The 18,523-nt window shown below is 48.5% G+C and overlaps 1 long non-coding RNA gene across 1 annotated transcript; it reads right to left on the reverse strand.

The window, feature by feature from the left end:
• Window positions 1-12,267: 12,267 nt before the first annotated feature.
• Window positions 12,268-14,330, reverse strand: LOC124100459 (uncharacterized). Its single transcript, XR_006854302.1, has 2 exons — window positions 14,036-14,330; window positions 12,268-13,924 (listed from the first exon to the last, which is right to left on the reverse strand). It is a non-coding gene; the product is annotated as an uncharacterized LOC124100459 (long non-coding RNA).
• Between the last annotated feature and the right edge of the window lie 4,193 nt (window positions 14,331-18,523).

The raw sequence follows: 18,523 nt of genomic DNA on the forward strand, positions 1-18,523 counted from the left end.
CATCTTGCATAATCTTAATATGATATCATGAGAGGTTACATTTTATGCCTGATGATTTTCAAGATTTATAATTTATTTTTATTTTGAATAATCATGCACTACAAATGGTTGTAATGAAGACACTAAATGTGTTTTTAACACTTAGAAATTATGGTAACAGGAAATTAAAATTTACATACTTTTTGTGCAGAGAAGTGTCATCAGAAGATCTCAAATGTATGGAGGAGGCAGGATAGAACTCATCAATTCAAGGAGGAAACAAAAGTAATAAAAAATTTGTTAAAGAAGAACTTGTTTTTATATTTTAAAAATGGGTGATGGTTGAAATAGAATTGGTATATTATTTACATGGCATTTGAAATAATTAAAAAGGATGATATAAAGGTTTGAATTTAAAAATAAATATCTATATTGGAAATTATCCTTTTTACAATGATGAAACATCTTTAATGTCAAGCTAAAAATGAGTGAAAGAGGCTGGGGCTGTAGCTCAGTGGTAGAGCCCTTGCCTAGCATGTACAAGGCCCTGGACTCAATCCCCAGTACACCACCCCCCCAAAAAAAAAATGAAATGAATTGAAAAATAAATAAAAGTGAAGAAGTGTGGAGAGCAGTGACTTAGATCTTGGTCTTTGACTCCCTCAGAGCTGTGGCTGTGCTTCGCTCTGGGAACTTCCTGTGTAAAGGTGCAGCATGAGATTGCCCAGGAGCTATGGTAATGCCCTACTGAGGAACTTCTGTGCAAAGGTACAGAATAACTGTCTTGACCTTGAGCCCAGAGGCCAGCTGCAGGAGATAGATAATTCTGAGCATAAGAAGATAACCATGGTATCTTGCAAGTGCTGCAAACTTCAAGCCTGCCTGCTCTGCAGAAACTCTGGACAATGTGCGTTTTGGGCTCAGCAGGGTAATAACAGGATGTTCCCAGCACTGCAACAGTAGAATAGCTACAAAAAATGTTTCTAGTTCTGTAACTTTTTAGTGAACAAACAACAATGTGCTCTAACTTCTTGATTGTGGGAGATCCTATATATAACAAAAATGCTGAGCTAGTTCTGGGCCACTGCTCCTTCATCTGAGGTGAGTATCCCACTGGGTCCCAGATTTGTCTCTGTGTTTGTGTGTCTTTCTTAATTCCTCATTGTCCCTTGCTGGTTTTTAGGGTTTGGCTGTGCAGGTCATCACAAAGAAGTGTACCCATCTTGTAGTAATATTATTCACAACAGATAAACTGAGGGCACAGTCCAAGTGTCCATTAACAGATGAGTGGATAAGCAAGATGTGGCCTCTACACACAATGGGACATGACTCAGCCTTAAGAGGCAGGAAACTGACAGATGCTACAAAGAAAGTAGAACAGCCTTGAGGACATTGTGCTGAGTGAAATCAGCCAGCCAGAAGACACAAGAGGTGCCCATGCAGTCAAGGTCACAGAAACAGAAAGCAGAAGGGTGGGTGGGAGGGGAATGGGGAACCACACTCCACTGGTAGTTTTGGTGGTGCAAGATGGAGAGTTCTGGAGATGGAGGTAGTGCTGGTGACACAACAGAGCACATGCAAATGCCACTGAACTGTCCTCTGAAAAATGGTTCAGTGACTTTTATGTTTTGTGTAATTTACCACAATAAATTTAAAAATATGAGCAAAGGCGTACATCATCTTTTATATTTTGGGGGCTTACAGAGCAATAAGGTCCATGACAGTGCCACTGCTTAGCCATTTCTCTGCAGCTGGCCTTTAGGCTGCTTCTGATTTTTGCCATTATAACACTACCACGAGCCCCCTGTACATGTTGATTAGAGTCAAGGACAAGACTTGCCCTTGGCTGTCAACCTGGAGAAGGGGTGTTCTGAGAAGTCTGTCACCTTGGAAGGCAGGACTCATTTCAAAGAGCTTCTCTTCAGCTCCAAAGCTCTGGACATTTCCACAGTGCTGGTGGGGACATGCCCACGCCAGCTGCAGGCCCATGTGCATTCCCCTCAGGCTTTGTAGTACTGGCTTGGTCGGTCTGTTCAGCTCTGCTAACCTGGCAGATAAGCATGGGCATGTCCTGTGTGAGCCAGCATGTCCCTTGTCATGATTGAGGCTGTCTTTCTGCAGGCTTGCTGGCTCCTGGGCTGTGCTGCTCTGCCAGATGCCTGTTGTATCCTTCCCACCACCTGTTGGGGGCAACAGGATTTAAGCAACGTCCACCCTGCCCTGTCTTCCAGAACACACCTCACTTAAAACATGAATTTTGTGGATGCTTAGAGAGCCTGTTCCTTTCCAACAATTGCTAACTACCAATTTCCCCAACCAAATGGGTCTCAACTCTTTGGAGGATGTCCTGAGACCTGTCAGTTGAAGCTCACAAAAACACTGAGCCAAAAGTTCCTCCCTTTCCTTCGTTTCCTTCCCTTCCTCCCTCAGTCTTCCTTCTGTCCCTGTCTTCCTCCCTCCCTCCCTCTTCCTCTCCTTCCTTCCTCTTCTCACTCTCTCATTACTCTGCTTTGCTGGTGGAAACAGTCCGTTGTCTTTAAACCGTCTACTCACAATGGAAACTTGAAGGAGTCGGTGGAAAATTTTCTTCTTACAGAAGTAGGTTAGTTCATCTGAGTGCTGGTCCAGGGTCCTTGGGGGAACCTCAACTCAACCAGAAACCTTTTCACTCCCACGTCTTACAAACCATCCCTGCTGGTGACAGGCCCACTGGGGACCCGAGCAGCTCTGGCCACCTGTGGGGCGAGCTGTGGACGCCAGCGCGTGCAGCGATGGAAACTGCTGGGGGAGGACTGGGTTTCTTCAGCTGCCCACCAGAGTCCGAGGGCCCGGCCAAGGCTCGGTTCTGCAGCTGGGACCCCGGACGTTGATGGAACTTTCCTCCTCCGGAAAGCGGGGTGTGCAGGTGGGGAGGGGTCGCGTGCAGACCTGGCGAGGGGAGCCTTAAGGGCAAGCGGGAGCAGAGCTTTCCCGCGCCCTTCCCGTGGCTGGGTCCCTTCTGCCTCCTCCCTTCCTCTTGTGCCTTCTCAGGATGGTTTGCACTTTCCCAGTTTAGCAGGAGGAGAGGAGGGAGCTGCCCTCTGGCACCTCCCACGCTAAAATCAACCTTTGCAAGGTTGCTGCGGGTGCCGGCGGCTGGGCCCTGACTGGCGTCTCCCGGTGCTCTACGGCCAGTCTCTTAAGACAGGATGGAGGACGGTGTGCCGCGTGCTGTGGCGAGGAGCTTGGGGGCCCTGGGTTGTGGGTGCCGCGGTCCTGCGTGTCCGCCGGCGGCTGGCCCGTTCTGCAGGTCCTGGCGCTGAGGGGGTCTCCGCGAAGGGGACAGTTACTGTGTAACGCCGGGATTAGGGGTGCAGCTGCGCGGAGGCGAGCCAGGACCCACCCGGAGCAGGGGGTGAGATGCGGGGGGGACACACTGGCGGCCAGGGCCGCACCTGAACCAGCAGGGTGGCGGCGGCAGCGGCAGCGGAGAGGAGCCCAGGAGGGCGAGCGGCCAGCCGCCTGGAGGACCGCACGGCCTGTGGGGCGCAGCAGCCCCGCGGCAGAGGTGGGCCGGTCCCGCGGCTGGCGAGGGGCGCGGCTGTCCCTCTCCGGCCCGTCCGCCTGAGCCTCGGGGCCAGCCTTGGGGTGCGGAGCATCACCCCACCTCCGGGCAGTCCCCGGCGAATCCCTCCTTGGCGCACAGCAAGCCCCGCGCGGAGTCGCCAGCGCAGCTCCGGCTCCTGCTCCGGAAAAGCGCAGCTGCCGTGGGCGCGGACATCAGGGCCGTGGGAGGTAGGAACGGGGTTCAGGGTGCGGGGGCTGGCCAAGGGAGGGACCCTGGGGTCCCCGGCGGGGTGGGGGAAGGAGAGGAAGGATCTAGGAGTTGGAAGTAAACTCGGAAGACCGGCCTCGCCTTCTTCACCAAACGGGGAACCTGGCCTGGGCTGGTGAGCCTCCTGCTCCGGGCATCCCGGGCAAGGGCGGAGGCGCTCGCCACCCACGCGCTGGCTTAGCCCTGCCCTGCAGGAGGCGACGTCGCTCTAGTTGGCAGGTTCTGGAGCGGGGAGGAGGGGACGACTCGGATTCAGTCGCTGGGGACCTCGCGTAGGGACCCAGGTGCACGTTTCTACCCGCCGGGGGCGGCCGGCGACACCTACCCCTCGACCCTGCGGCCTCGCCCACCGTCCCTTCTCACGATCCTGTTCTGTTACAGGTCACCTGTTCTGTTACAGGCCCTCAGAACCCGATTTATCTTTGGCGACCCAGATTCAGTAGTGGCGGTGGCCCGGGTGGCAGGTGGACTTTCGGCGGCGGTGGAGTGGCCTTGGCCCCCGACCTCCCCAGCAGGCTCGGCGACTACCGGGAAGCCTCCGGAGCGGCGCCTGGGTGCAAAGGGCCAGGAGGTCACAGGGTGTGACCTGAACGGTGAATAGGAGTCCTCAAATCCGAGATCTCTCTTCTTGGGGTCAGGAGAGGGGTTTTTCCAACTCTCCGCTGAGAGAGAGAGAGAGAGAGAGAGAGAGAGAGAGAGAGAGAGAGAGAGAGAGAGAGAGAGAGAGAGAGAGAAAAGGCCCTGGAGTGGAGATCCCGGGTTTCCGGCGCCCAGGGCCCCACCCGGGCTGACTTGGCGAGATCTGCGGGCCCCCAGCGGTGACCCCTGGGCGGCTGCGCGCAGGGTGCCCGAGACAGGTGGAGCGCTAGGCTCAGGATGTCCCCCTCGGACGGCAGCAGAGGAAGATCTGAGCTGCCGCCAGCCGTGTGCATGCCGGGCGCAGGCGGAGCTGGATGCGGGGCGGGGGGGGTGTCGGGGGGCGGCCCGGGGCTCCAGGCTGGCAGGTGAGGGTTCCGGCTCACCTGGAAGCGCGCGCCCCCGCCGGCCCTGGAGGTGCGGAAACCAGGGGTCGCGGTCAGCGCAGGCCCTGCCCTCCGCCGCCGAGGCGCGCGCGTCCTTAGGCCGGAGCTACAAGAATCCTCCTCTCCCTGTGGTCCGCAGGAGTCCTGAGCGACCACACACAGCAGCGAACCAGGGCCCTCTCTGCCTCTGGCTTATCAATTAACATTTAGCCTAAAGTAAAGTTTTCCCTCTCTTTTTTAGCTTAAAAGTATTTTAGAGAATAAAAATATTGTAGAGAATTTAAGAAATCACTCCTAGTGTCAACATGGAATTTTAATGTTTTTATTGTATATTTTAAGAATTCTGTTTTTTTTAAATTTTTTTTTCAGTTGTAGTTGGACACATACCTTTATTTTATTTATTTTTATGTGGTGCTGAGGATGGAACTCGGCCTCTTCGCGTGCTACATGAGCTCTGTACCGCTGAGCCACAGCCCCAGGCCCTCCTGTTTGGTTTTGTTCTGTACTGCTTCATTATTTCCCATAATTGTCACTAAATTTCTAGCCTGCTTACTTGCTTCTTTTTCCTTTTTTTGTATGGGGATTGAACCCAGGGGCACTTAAGCACTGAGTCACATCCCAGCACATTGTTTTTTATTTTGAGACAGGGTCTTGCTAAGTTGCTTGGAGCCTTGGTAAGTTACTAAGGCTGGGTTTGAACTTGTGATCCTCCTGGCTCAGCCTCCCTAGCCACTGGGATTACAGGTGTGGGTCATGCCTGGCCTCAGCCTGTTTTGAAAAATGATTAAATCATATTTCAGACAATTTCTCTATGACATGCCCTTCCTGAATCATACCTGCTAGCTGCATGACTTTGCACTGTTTCGTCCAGCTAGTTGGGCATTTAGGTGGGGTCTGCATTTTCATTTTGAAGTAGCATGTAATTTTGATTTTTATTTCTTAGTTATGCTACAAGTTTGTAAAAGGTGTTTACAGTTTTTTTCAAGTGGACAGGTATTTATCCTTCTCTTTGTTTAAAATTTTTTTACTCTGCAGTTTGAGAATGTGATTGTATTTCTGCTTTTTGAATTTGAGTTTTGATTGATGGTTGATTTGTGTGTGTGTGTGAGTGTGTGCGCGCGCGCGTGTGTGTGTGTGTGTGTGTGTTACAGGGTATTGACCCCAGGGGTGCTCTACCACTGAACCACATCCCCAACCTTTTTATTTTTTATTTTGAGAGAGGGTCCTGCTGAGTTGCCCAGGCTGGCCTCAAACTTGCAATCCTCCTGCCTCAGTCTCTGGAATTACAGGTGAGCACCACCAAGCCCATTTGTAAATAACCTTAGGCATAGTTTTGCACAAAATTCCATACATTTATTAACCATAACTATTATATCTTTACTTTTTGTATACTTCATCTGTCAATTGGATTTTCCGTTTCTTCTAATTTCTAAGTTTGTGCTTTCTGTATTTTAAAAGTGATATTATGAATGTAAAAATGCTGTTGAGATGATAAATAAGGAACCATACCAGCATATACATCTTTTTATGCATTCTGAATTATTTCTCTTGGTCGAGATTTTCAAAAGGAAGTGGGCTTTCAAGCCAAGTTGTCCTTTTAAGGATTTGACAAATGTGTACATGAGAATGCATATTTCACTAAACTCCACTCAGCAACAGGAATTAGACACACGTACACGTATTCTCTCTATATATACATATATGTACATACATATTTGTCAGTGTTATATTTGAGAAAGGCAAGAAATGAGATACTTTTTTTTTTTGGTTTACCATTTACAAATCTTTCACATACATTCTCATTTGACCCTCCCGACAACCCTGTGAGGTAGGCAGCACAGACATTCTTCTCAATTAACAGATGAGGAAAGTGAATCTAAAAGCAGTTAACTGATGTGCCCAAGGTTCTATAGTTAGCAAATAGTTTGTAATATCAGTCTTTGGCCTAAAAATTAAGTGCCCAACCTCCCCTCATACTTGCCTTACCTACTTCACAGGGATAATGAAGATAAAATGAATTGAAAATTAAAAAAATACTTTGAGGGGAAAAACCACTATATAATTATACCCAACATTGCCCATGATATATGGCTCATTCCTCTTATTCCAGTTTGTGCATGAACCAGAATTTTATATTACTTCTATGCTCAACTAAGCAATTAAGTAAGGCAGGGTAATAGTGTGATCCTGTTTAAAATTAGATAAATTACAATCAGGGTAACTGCATTATTAAGCAAATTGAAAAACAGGCTAATGTGCAATTAGGACCCAATAAAGCACACAGCAAAGCAAGGCAACATTATCAGATAGGGCATGATTGCATAGAGGGAAAATGTAGTGTCAGTTAAACTGGCACACACCCAGTTATCTAAGGTGAAGTGGTGGCAAAGAAGAGTTATTTGTTCTGCATTATGTAAATAAGAGAAGATGATTCTTGGGAACCCATGCAAAAGCATCTTGTCACACAGATTTCTCCAGCTGCCTAAAGAGAATATAAACACGGTCATCTTCATTGTCGAGAATGATTCTATCTATGCTTATATCCAGACTAAACCAAGGAATACCTCCAAGCTAATCTTCCGTGGCTAAAATACAACTAGTACCATTATTCCTAATTAGACTAATAAATAGATATCTTTTAATGAATTAGATGGCTGTTTAATTTTTTTTTTCAGGATTCACTTTGGATTCTTCTGCTTTAAGACCCAAAGCACGTTATTGAGTTTTTTTTTTTTTTTTTTTTTTTGGTGATTCTAAGTATATGTGTTTATAACAGTTGAAGTGTGAATTTAACATATTAAAAGAGTTTTACAGCATCTGTTCAGAAAAGATTGTATACTATGCAAACTATTCAAGTCATACAAAACCATTTTTGCAGTGTCTTTTCAACTGAGAAGAATTCTATTCAGCACTCTTCTCCTTCTGAGGTGGTTCATACTGAACAAGCTTTGCTTTCAGTTTTTTATTTTCTTCTACAGTAGCTTCATATTTTTCTTTCATTTCTGCCCATTCTAAGCTGGGCAACTCTATTTCTGGATTTTCTAGGGTAGCAGCTCTTAAGTGATGCTTTAAAAAATCCAGGGGCTGGGGATGTGGCTCAAGGGGTAGTGCCCTCGCCTGGCGTGTGTGCGGCCCGGGGTCGATCCTCAGCACCACATACAAAGATGTTGTGTCTGCAGAAAACTGAAAAATAAATATCGTTCTCTCTCTCTCTCTCTCAAAAAAAAAAAAAAAAATCCAAAGCACTATTAGGTTTCTCTGGTTCTTCATCTAAGGCTACCAACACCTTGGTCAGCATGTCCAGCACCCCCAACTTCTCCAAGTACCTCTGGAACTGCTCGCACTTCTAGTCGGTGGCTTTGTAAAGTGTCTGTAGTGACAGTGGCCACTGCGTAGTTGGTGCTGTGTAGCTGGTGGCTGGCCGGCTCCGAGGAGCACTGCTTGCGAGATACTTTTTAAATGTAAGAATTTATTTTTGCAGCTGACCTCATTTTTCCCCTGTAGGTCTGACAACTAGTTGAATTTTCATTTTCAGATGTGGATTGTTAGTTCTTGTCCTTCTATGCTCATGTTTTCTTTTTGTGTGTGATTGTGTTTTCTATGTTTTAAACCAGTGAACTTAATCTTGGCAGCTCTCATGTTATAGAAATTGTGTTTCTGTTTTTCTACCACAAAACGCCTCACTGAGGAAGAAAACTCACCCCTCCAAACCTGATGTTCACCCAGCCAGCCCCTCTGCTCTCTCCCAGGACAGGAGTCCCTTCAGCAGGACACACGGACTGCAGGTCCTATGCAGCCCCAAACTCTACAGTTTGGGGACTTTAAAAAAAAAACATTTTTTTTTTAGTGCATTTTGGCTGAAATATAGGAAAACTGGTGTCCAGTGAGATGACGTGGGTTCTTGGATAGAGACATTCCTATTTGAGGTCTCTCAGAGAGGGCTGGTGAGCAAGGAGAGGGCTTGGGGCTGGGACCTTTGGCCTTTGGCCCTGTCTGCATCCAGGAGTGGTCAGGCCAAATATTTACAGGGCCCCTTCAGAGTCCCTGCTGTCCATGGGGTCAAAAGGGACTACCTCTCTCTTGTTTCTGACACAGGGAATCCATGTCCTCTCTCTTCCTGGTGAGCCTGGCTGGAGGTTTACTTATCTTTTAGCTTTATTATCTTTTGAGAGCCAACTTTTTTTATTTGATTTTCTCTATATTTCCTGTTTTCAATTTCAAAGATTCTGTTCTAATTTTCAGTTTTTTTTTTTTTTTCCTGCCTTAGGTTTAAATTGCTCTTCTTTATCCTGTTTCTCAAAGGAGAAGTTTAGATGGTTGATTTTAGGTCTTCTCTTTGTATCTTTTTTGTGTGTGTTGGCACTGGGGTGGAGGCCAGGACCTCTGGCCCGCTAGGCACGTGCTCTTCCACTGAGCTACACCCCCAGATCGTCTTTTTTTTAAAAACAAAAGCATTTAATGCTGTGAATTTCCCTCTACATATTACTTTGCTGCATCCCATAAATTTTGAAAAGTTGCTTTTCCATTTACATTGAGATCAAACTATTTGCAAGTTCTCCTGAGGCTCCTTTTTCTCCCGTGTGTGTTATTGAGAAGGATGTTGTTTGATCTTCGATCCTGTGGAGACTTTTGCAGGTGTGTGATTTCTGTTGTTAATTCTCGTGTGGCCTGAGCGCTTTGCATGATTTCTGTTCATCTAACTCTGTCGGCTGATCTCAGGGTGCAGAGTGTGGTCTCCTTAGGGGGATATTCCCTGTGAGCTTGTGAAGAACCTGTCCCCACTCCTGCTGTGTGGAGGAGACTGTCCATGAGACCGGCTGAGCCCTGGTCCGTCCAGGTCAGTCAGACCAGTACTAATTTTCTGTCTGCAGGATTGGTCGGTGACGGGAGGAGGGTGTTGACAGACCTTTCTGTAGGCATGGATCTCATTCTCCCTGCATCTCTGTCATTTCTTGCCTCCAGCGAGAGACCCTGCTGTTAGGGATGTGCCTGGTGAGGGGCCTTGTGTCCACTCTTCTCAGTGTGGCCACCAGTGTCTTTCTGCCTCCCTTTACAGCCCGTCTGAGTCTTTATACTTAAAGTGGGTTTCTTGTATGGTTAGGTCTTGTTTTTTTATCCTCTGACAATCTCTTGTCTTGAGCTGTGTACTTAAACTATTCACAAAGTGATTTTTTAATACACTGGTAAATATCTACTGTGTTTGTAAATAATCTCTCGGGGTCAGCCTCTCTGTGTCTCTCCCTCTTGCCTCATCCACTGAGAAAACTACTTATCAGTGTTTTCCCAGTGATGTCCTGAGTAGTCAGCCGGCATCTTGTCTAGCTGTATGTGCAGCAAACACTTCCTGCTGGGGGCAGTGGCCACGACTGTCGTCCCAGCTGCTCGGGAGGCTGAGGCAGAAGGACCACAGGTTCAAGGCCAGCCTGGGCAACTTAGTGAGACCCTGCCTCAAGATAAAAATAATTTTAAAAAGGGCTGGGCCAGAGTGCTTGCCTAGCATGTGCAAGGTTGGGATCCAATCCCAGCATCACAGAAACAAAACAAAACAAGATAAATGCTTCTTCGTACCTGGGTGAGAACCCGGTGTCCAACACTGGGGCAGTACAAGTTTAAATCATGGCCCACTGGCCTGGAGGAGTGCCATGCAGCAGGTAAAAGGGCCAGTACATGTGTATGTCCAGAAATAGAACAAACCCTAACAGATATTGCTAAGTGGTTCACAGGCCAACATGCACGTTATGATTCTTTCACGTCAAGACCGTGTGTGTGCATGTGTAACACAAAGGAGAACCTCTGGCACAGTGGAAACTGGTGTGCTGATGGTGGATTTGGGAAATCGAAGAAGTATTAGTTACATTTCTTTAAGACAATAAGTGTATTCATATATTCACGAATGTGTGAATGCTTGTTTTTTAAACAAGCATTTTTAAAATGAAAGGCTTAAAATTGCGTTCCCTCAGAAGAGAACATCTGCATGGCTTAGGAACCTTCTGGAACCTTGTCATGGGCTCATCTGCTGTAGGCCCACAGGGCCATGATGTCCCCAGAAGCAGCCAGTCTCAGCGCTGTGTCCCTCCAGTCTCCCAGACTCTGGGCACAGTGATTCCAGGTGGACAGTCTTGGCTAGAAGGTGGACACTGAGGCTCACAGGACAGGAGCCTTGGCTGGCCAGGGTAGAGCTGGAGCCCCCAGAACTTTGGGGGCAGAGTAGCCGAGTGCTGGAGTACGTTGGGGGGCCTGTGGGGAGGCACGCTGGTGAGGGTGGCTGGTGTGTCCCTGGGCTGCTTGCTTAGGATTTCCAGAGGCCCATGGGCCTGGGGGCTTTCACGAGGTTGGAACAGACTGCAATTTTCAGGAAGGGCTTAAGGACCCAGGGGCATTGCCCCTTGAGGGCTCCAGGCAGCCTGCTGGTTATTTTCCAGGAATGACTGGCTTTTCTGCCAATTAGACGTTGTGTCAACTGAAACGAGCCAGGGCTGGAGCCCTCAGTGGCCTTAGGTAACAATGGGATCCAAACCCATTCGATTCATGACCTTGAAGCCCACTCTTTCTGTTTCTCCTGGAGATGAGGAGCCCACGCATGCAGAATCTCTGGTTGCAGTTATGCCCCAGGTAAGCAAGGGCATCCCACCTGAGGGAGGCGGGCCTTCCCCATGCCCTTGGGCCTCCCCCATGCCATTTGGCCTCCCCCATGCCCTTGGGCCTCCCCCATAACCTTGGGCCTCCCCCATGACCTTGGGCCTCCATTACCAAGGTTACTTGGTAATTTCAATAGTGTGCAACTAAGTCCCCTGGCACTTGGAATCAAGAATGCGTGGGCACATGGCTGCATGAGACCTCAGGAACACCCCCAAGCTTTGCAAATTTCCCCTGGCAGAGTGGGGGTGTGGGTGGCCTCTGTCAACCTTTGATGGAAGAGAAGCAGGCTCCACTGCGTGTCAGGGAGTTTGTCCCCAAGGCCTGTCCCTGCTGAGCATGGCGTGGTGGAAAGCTGTTATTTCCCTCTCCAGTCTACAGGTCCCATGAATTCAAAGTGGCTTCCAGGTTTTCTTGGGAGGTGGCCGGGCAGGTCAGTGGGAGAGTTAGTCAGGGCTCTGTGACCATTGTCAAAATTCAGCTCTAGCTGGGTGTAGTGACGCACACCTGTAATCCCAATGACTCGGGAGGCTGAGGCAGGAGGATTGTGAGTTCAAACCCAGCCTCAGCAACTTAGCAAGGCCCTAAGCAACTCAGTGAGACCCTGTCTCTAAATAAAATACAAAAAAGGGCTGGGGATGTGGTTTAGTGGTTAAGCACCTCCAGGGTTCAATCAACTCTTATCTCAAACAATTCTCGGCAACTAAATGCAGAAAGCAAAGTTGTAAAATGTGTTTTGGGGAAAAATGATGTTTTAAAGACATGGGGTGAGGCTAAATTTCTTTGATCAAGACATAAAAGCACAAACCACAGAAGTGTGATAATATATTATTATATTAAAAAAATGAACTCCACAGTACAGGCCTAGGGGTGCAGCTCGGTAGTAGAGTGCTTGCCCAGCAGACACAAACTCCTGGGTTCCATCGCTAGTGCCACACACACAAATGTGTGTAGGACAAAAATCAGTACAAATTTAAAAGACAAGTCTCAAGTTTGAAAACATATTTGCACAAAAACAATAAAGAATCATTATCCACCTATATACAACTTACAAATTAATAAGAAAGACAATTAACAATAAGCAAGGAACATAAGCTAGCCAATATCCAAACAAAAGACTCTAAACTTTACTTAAATTAGTGAAATGCAAATTAAAACAACTGACACTTCTTCATAGTCAGCTTAGTAAAAACTAATAAGTCCCCGACACCAAAGAGAGTGAGGATATGGCCAAAGAAGAACTTGAATGCATAGTTGGTGGGAGCACGAGTTGGTGGCACCATCTGGACAGCCTGGCCATCTCTAGGAGAAGTGGAGATTCCTGGCCCTAGCACTTCTAATTTAGTGCTCAGAGACACTTCTATGTAGGAGAATGTTCATGAAAACATGAACAGCAGAAATTGGAAACACATGGTAACAAAAATCGGAGACGACCTAGTATCCAATAACCGAGGAATGGAAAAACTCCCTGGTGATAAGTGAAACGCCACCATGAATGAGCTGTACAGTCATCAAGTGTACCCAGCAACGTAATGTGGAATGAAACCAACAAATTTCAAAAGCACATGCACAGTTGACATTATTTATAAAAAATAAAGACACATGCAAAGCAAAGCTCTATATCATTGTTGTGTTGTTATTTCTAGACACATACTTACATAACCAAAAGATCACAAGTGGGAAGAGAGGGGAGCCTGATGGCAGAACCAACAAACTCCGACCAGTGGGCAGCCAGGAGGCTGGAGCCCTTGGTGAAGGAAAGGTCTGGACACCAGCATTTTGAAATAAAAGAAAGAAGCAAATTCAGTAAAATGTTAAATTTGCTACCTTGGACAAACATATTGTGTTCAGTACTTTTCTTTATGTTTGACATATTTCATGGTGTAAAACAAAAATGTCCTGTGTGGGTCAGTGGAGTGGATACCTACACGCAGAGTCCACGGTCTGAGCCCTGGAGAAGGCCCTGGAACCCCAAGGTCAGTGCGTCTCCCAGCCTGGAGTGGAGGCAGATCCAGGCTAGTTCAAGACGGCTAGTGACACTGTCCTGTAGTGACAGAGGTCCGAGCAGCATCCCCTGAGGCTGGGCTGCCGGGGCTCCGCAGTGCTGTGTCATCAGCGCCCAGGTAGGGCTAGGTGTTCTCCTTACCCCTGTTTGGCATTTGCGGCTCAGAAGGGTCTGCTCACTGGCCCAGGTCACACAGGCAGCCAGGTCTGCCAGGCGCTGCCCTACCCACCAGGCCGTCCAGTGCTCTGACCACTTCCCGCCAGCCTCCCTCTTCTCCCTCTTGCTCACCTATCTGGCCTCACCTGCTGTTGAGTTACGGATGTTCCTGAAAGGGCCAGCTAGCTCCAAGTTTTTGCTTGCCTTTTTTTTTTTTTAATCAGGCTACACGGGCCTTCTCGGGTTTTTCTCCAAACTCACCAGGCTTGCTGCTGCTGAAGGTCTCCAGGACTGGCTGGGCCCTCTCTGAACCTGTCAGGGAGCAGGTGAGGGGTTTGGAATCAGGTCGCCTGGGACTGAATCCCAGCTCTCCAATTTCTTAATGCTCAGCATGCCCTGAGCCTCTCTGATCCTGCTCCCCACCTGCTAACGGAGTCACTGCATTAGGAAAGCCAGGAGGGAGGGAACGCAGGCTCTATGCATGCAGCGCAACGTGCGGTCGGCCCACGGGGCTCCTCTGCCAGGCCCGCAGGGACAGGCGGGGTCCTGGGGCAGCCTTAGAACCGTCCAGAGCTGGGGGTGGGGGCACCAGGGCCCTGGAAGGCTGAAAGCCCTGGAGGCGGTTTCGGAGCCAGTGTGGACCCCCAGTGGAACATCTCCCCCGACAGGGCAAACGCCCTCAGAACCTCTGAGAATCAGTTTCACTTTTAGCAAGATCCCGCTGAGAGGGAAAGCCCAGCAGAGCTCTACCCAGGAGCCGCGCCCTCCGCGCGCCCTCCGCGCGCCCTCCGCGCGCCCTCCGCGCGCCCTCCGCGCGCCCTCCGCGCGCCCTCCGCGCGCCCTCCGCGCGCCCTCCGCGCGCCCTCCGCGCGCCCTCCGCGCGCCCTCCGCGCGCCCTCCGCGCGCCCTCCCGCTCTCGGCCCTGTTGCCCGGGCCTCTTGGAAGCGGGAGCCTCGGGCACTGCTTCCAGGGTTTGATTGGCACCTGCTGAGGCCGTCCGCCCGTGCCTCCCCACCCTCCCCAGCCACCCGGGAAGGCCGGGCAGCGCTTAAGGACCTGGGCCTGAGCAGGCCTCCTGCCGGGCCCTGGTCGCGGTGCCCGGTGGGGGCTCCCTAGGACTCTGGGCTCCTGCCGGGTCCGCAACGTGAACACCCCGCCACCCCAGCCCTATGAGTAAGGAGAGCGTGGACCAAGGGCGAGGGCCGGGGAGGTGGCCCCGTCTTCCAATGCAGAGGTACTCAACCCTGGGGAAGCACTTCCCAGTGACCCTGCCTGGGGTGGGTGACTCCGCGGTGGGTGGGAGACCACCTCCGAGAGCAGTTTGACACCAGATATTAAAGACTCTCTCACAAAAGTCAACCGAAAGACCCGAAGCCCTGCAGCCACCAGGGAACACCGGGCAGCGCTTAAGGACCTGGGCCTGAGCAGAGATGTTTCGGATGCGACCCTCAAAGTACAGAACCAAGCGAAAATGGGCAAGCTCGCCGCAAGCTAAGTGCTGCCCTTCAGCACAGGACACAAACGGGAGTGCTGCAGACTGCCTGTCCTCCAGGGACTGGGACGGAGCAGGGGCAGTGAACAGCTCCCAGCCAAACCCCCACTCAGTCCCGTTAAAAATGGGCAAATGCTGCGAATCGCCAAACACAAATGGTCTTAAATACTTGAAAGTCGCTCAACATCACTCGTCACCAGGGAAATGCAGACTCGGCCCCTCTGAGATGTCACCTCACCCGGGTTAGAATGGTTGACACAGAACAGGTGGAATGACGGGGGGGGGGGGGGGGGGGAGCGGAAAGGGAGCTCTCCCCTCTGGTGGGCGGGATGCAGTCTGCACAACTCTGACAGGGAATGGAAGCTCCTCAACCACTGATCGCAATCCCACTGCTGAGAATGTCCCCAAAGGATCTGGAATCAGTATTTGAAAAAGACCCCTGCAGTGCCTGGGTTGACCCAGCACATCACAGTGACCAAGAGAGGGCCTCCACCCAGGTGCCCCCAACACCTCACTGGATGGAGGAAGTGTGGCAGAGGCACAGATCACTCAGCCACGACCAAGCCCTGTCATCTGTGGCACAGGGAAGGAAGCAGAAGGCGCTGTGTTAAGCAGAGTCAGACACAGGAAGACCAGTGCTGCAGGCGCTCTCACGTCCACGGAAGCTAGACATAGAAAAGCCCATCTCACAGAAGCAGAGAGTACAAACAAACAACCGAGCAAAGGAGAGCCTACAGAATGGTAGGAAATAGTGACAAACTACTCCAGAATATCCAGATATCCAGAATATAGAAGAAAATTGAACTCAAAATAGGAAACATATCAAACCACAAAACCATAAAACTAAGTAAAACCCCCAAATAATTCAGTTTGACAAAAGGCAAATGGACCAGGCATGGTGGTGCACCCCTGTAAGCCCAGCTCCTCGGGAGACTGAGGCAGGAGTCGGAAGTGGAAGTCCAGCCCGGATGTAGGGAGACCTTGTCTGGAGATGAAACCAGAGGGTGCAGCTGGCAGGAGAACTCCCCTCAGCGTGTCAGAGCTGGCTAGATCCCAGCATCACAAATAAATACATATATATATTTTTAACGAAGGGCACATGGTCTGAAGAATGGTTAGCAGAGGCTGGGAAGCTGAGGGGGAGAAGGGAAGGGAGAGAGGTGACTAACACGTTCAGAGTGCAGTAGGAGGAGGGATGACCTCGGGTGTCCTGCAGCTCCACAGGGTCACTGTGGCTGGCAGAAATCGCTCCTTTCAAAACAGCAGCAGACAGGATGTGGAATGTCCATCACAAAGAAATGGTCCATGTTTGAGGTGTTGGATGTGATGATTACATGCGAACACATTGTACACACGTATGGCAGATCATACTGGACCTCATAAATTTGTACAATAACTATGTCAATTAAAACTAAAAGCTCTTCTGAAGCCAAGAGCCACAGTAAACTCTTCCTTAGCTGTTCTGCTCAGGTCTTTTGGTAAAGCAATGATAAGTGACTAAAACACAGGGGAAGGATGAGTTTGGTCTTTGCTATTCAAATAAGATTAGAAATAGGAGTTTCAGAGTCATTTTGAAAAATTCCAATTTCATAACATAATGTGTGTGTGTGAAATGGAATATTATTCAGCCTTAAAAGGAAAGAAATCCTGACACATGCTACAAAATGGATAACCTTAAGGATGTTATAATAAGTAAAATAAACCAGTCACAAAAAGAAAAAAAAACCTAAAAGCTATTTTTATTTTTTATTATTTTTTTATTGATTGTTCAAAACATTACAAAGCTCTTGACATATCATATTTCATACATTAGATTCAAGTGGGTTATGAACTCCCATTTTTACCCCAATTACAGATTGCAGAATCACATCGGTTACACATCCACATTTTTACATGATGCCATATTCGTGACTGTTGTATTCTGCTACCTTTCTTATCCTCTATTATCCCCCCTCCCTTCCCCTCCCATCTTCTCTCTCTATCCCATCTACTACAATTCATTTCTCTCCTTGTTTTTTCCTCATTCCCCTCACAACCTCTTATATGTAATTTTGTGTAACAATGAGGGTCTCCTTCCATTTCCATGCAATTTCCCTTTTCTCTCCCTTTCCCTCCCACCTCATGTCTCTGTTTAATGTTAGTCTTTTCCTCCTGCTCTTCATCCCTGCTCTGTTCTTAGTTGCTCTCATTATATCAAAGAAGACATTTGGCATTTGTTTTTTAGGGATTGGCTAGCTTCACTTAGTATAATCTGCTCTAATGCCATCCATTTCCCTGCAAATTCCATGATTTTGTCATTTTTCAGTGCTGTGTAATACTCCATTGTGTATAAATGGCACATTTTTTTAATCCATTCATCTATTGAAGGGCATCTGGGTTGGTTCCACAGTCTAGCTATTGTGAATTGTGCTGCTATGAACATCGATGTGGCAGTATCCCTGTAGTATGCTCTTTTAAGGTCTTCAGGGAATAGTCCGAGAAGGGCAAGAGCTGGGTCAAATGGTGGTTCCATTCCCAGACTAAAAGCTATTTTTAAAAAGAGAAAAAGCTTTACAAGTGTTCATACTCTTACACCCAATTAATTCTCATTTGGAAACTTTCTATAGAGGGTATATCTTAGATTTGGCACAATAGGGTATGAATAGAGATGTTAAGTGTTGAGATAAATTGAGATGTTTTTAAAAAGGAATATTTAAGTAAATGGTGGGAATCCAGTCAATACAATTTTAAGCTTAAAATTATGAAGTATTATAATTATGAAAATTACATAGGAACAGGGAAAATGCTTGTGGTGTGCTTTTTAAAGACAGCTTGAGCATGATTACAGCCACATAAAAATATTTTAAAATATTGGAAGGAAATAAATACATCAAGGTGTCTTTTCCTTGCCTCCCCGCCCTCCCAGTTTCTGAATTTTTGCAATGTACCTTACTGCAGAGTACCTACTGCAGTGTACCTTACTGCAGTGTACCTTACTGCAATGTACCTACTGCAGTGTACCTACAGCAATGTACCTACTGCAGTGTACCTTATTGCAGTGTGCCTTACTGCAGTACGCCTTACTGCAATGTACCTTACTGCAGTGTACCTACTGTAGTGCACCTTATTGCAGTGTATCTTATTGCAGTGTACCTACTGCAGTATACCTTACTGCAATGACATGCTTTTTACAAGTGGAATTTAACAATAAACTTGTGTTCTCTCCTGTGAGAGGTGTTGCATTGCTGCACTCTTCCAGGCTTGGCCCCAGAGCTAGACATCTCCACCAGAGGTGGCCCCAGAGCTGGACTTCACCACCAGGCGTGGTCCCAGAGCAGGACGTCTCCACCAGGTGTGGCCCCAGAGCTAGAAATCTCCACCAGGCCTGGCCCCAGAGCTGGACTTCTCCACCAGAGGTGGCCCCAGAGCTGGACGTCTCC

This window comes from Marmota monax, unplaced genomic scaffold, assembly GCF_021218885.2.
Source record: "Marmota monax isolate L192 unplaced genomic scaffold, Marmota_monax_Labrador192_F-V1.1 WCK01_AAM20220418_F8-fsc00238, whole genome shotgun sequence".
In the NCBI taxonomy this organism is placed as follows: Eukaryota; Metazoa; Chordata; class Mammalia; order Rodentia; family Sciuridae; genus Marmota; species Marmota monax.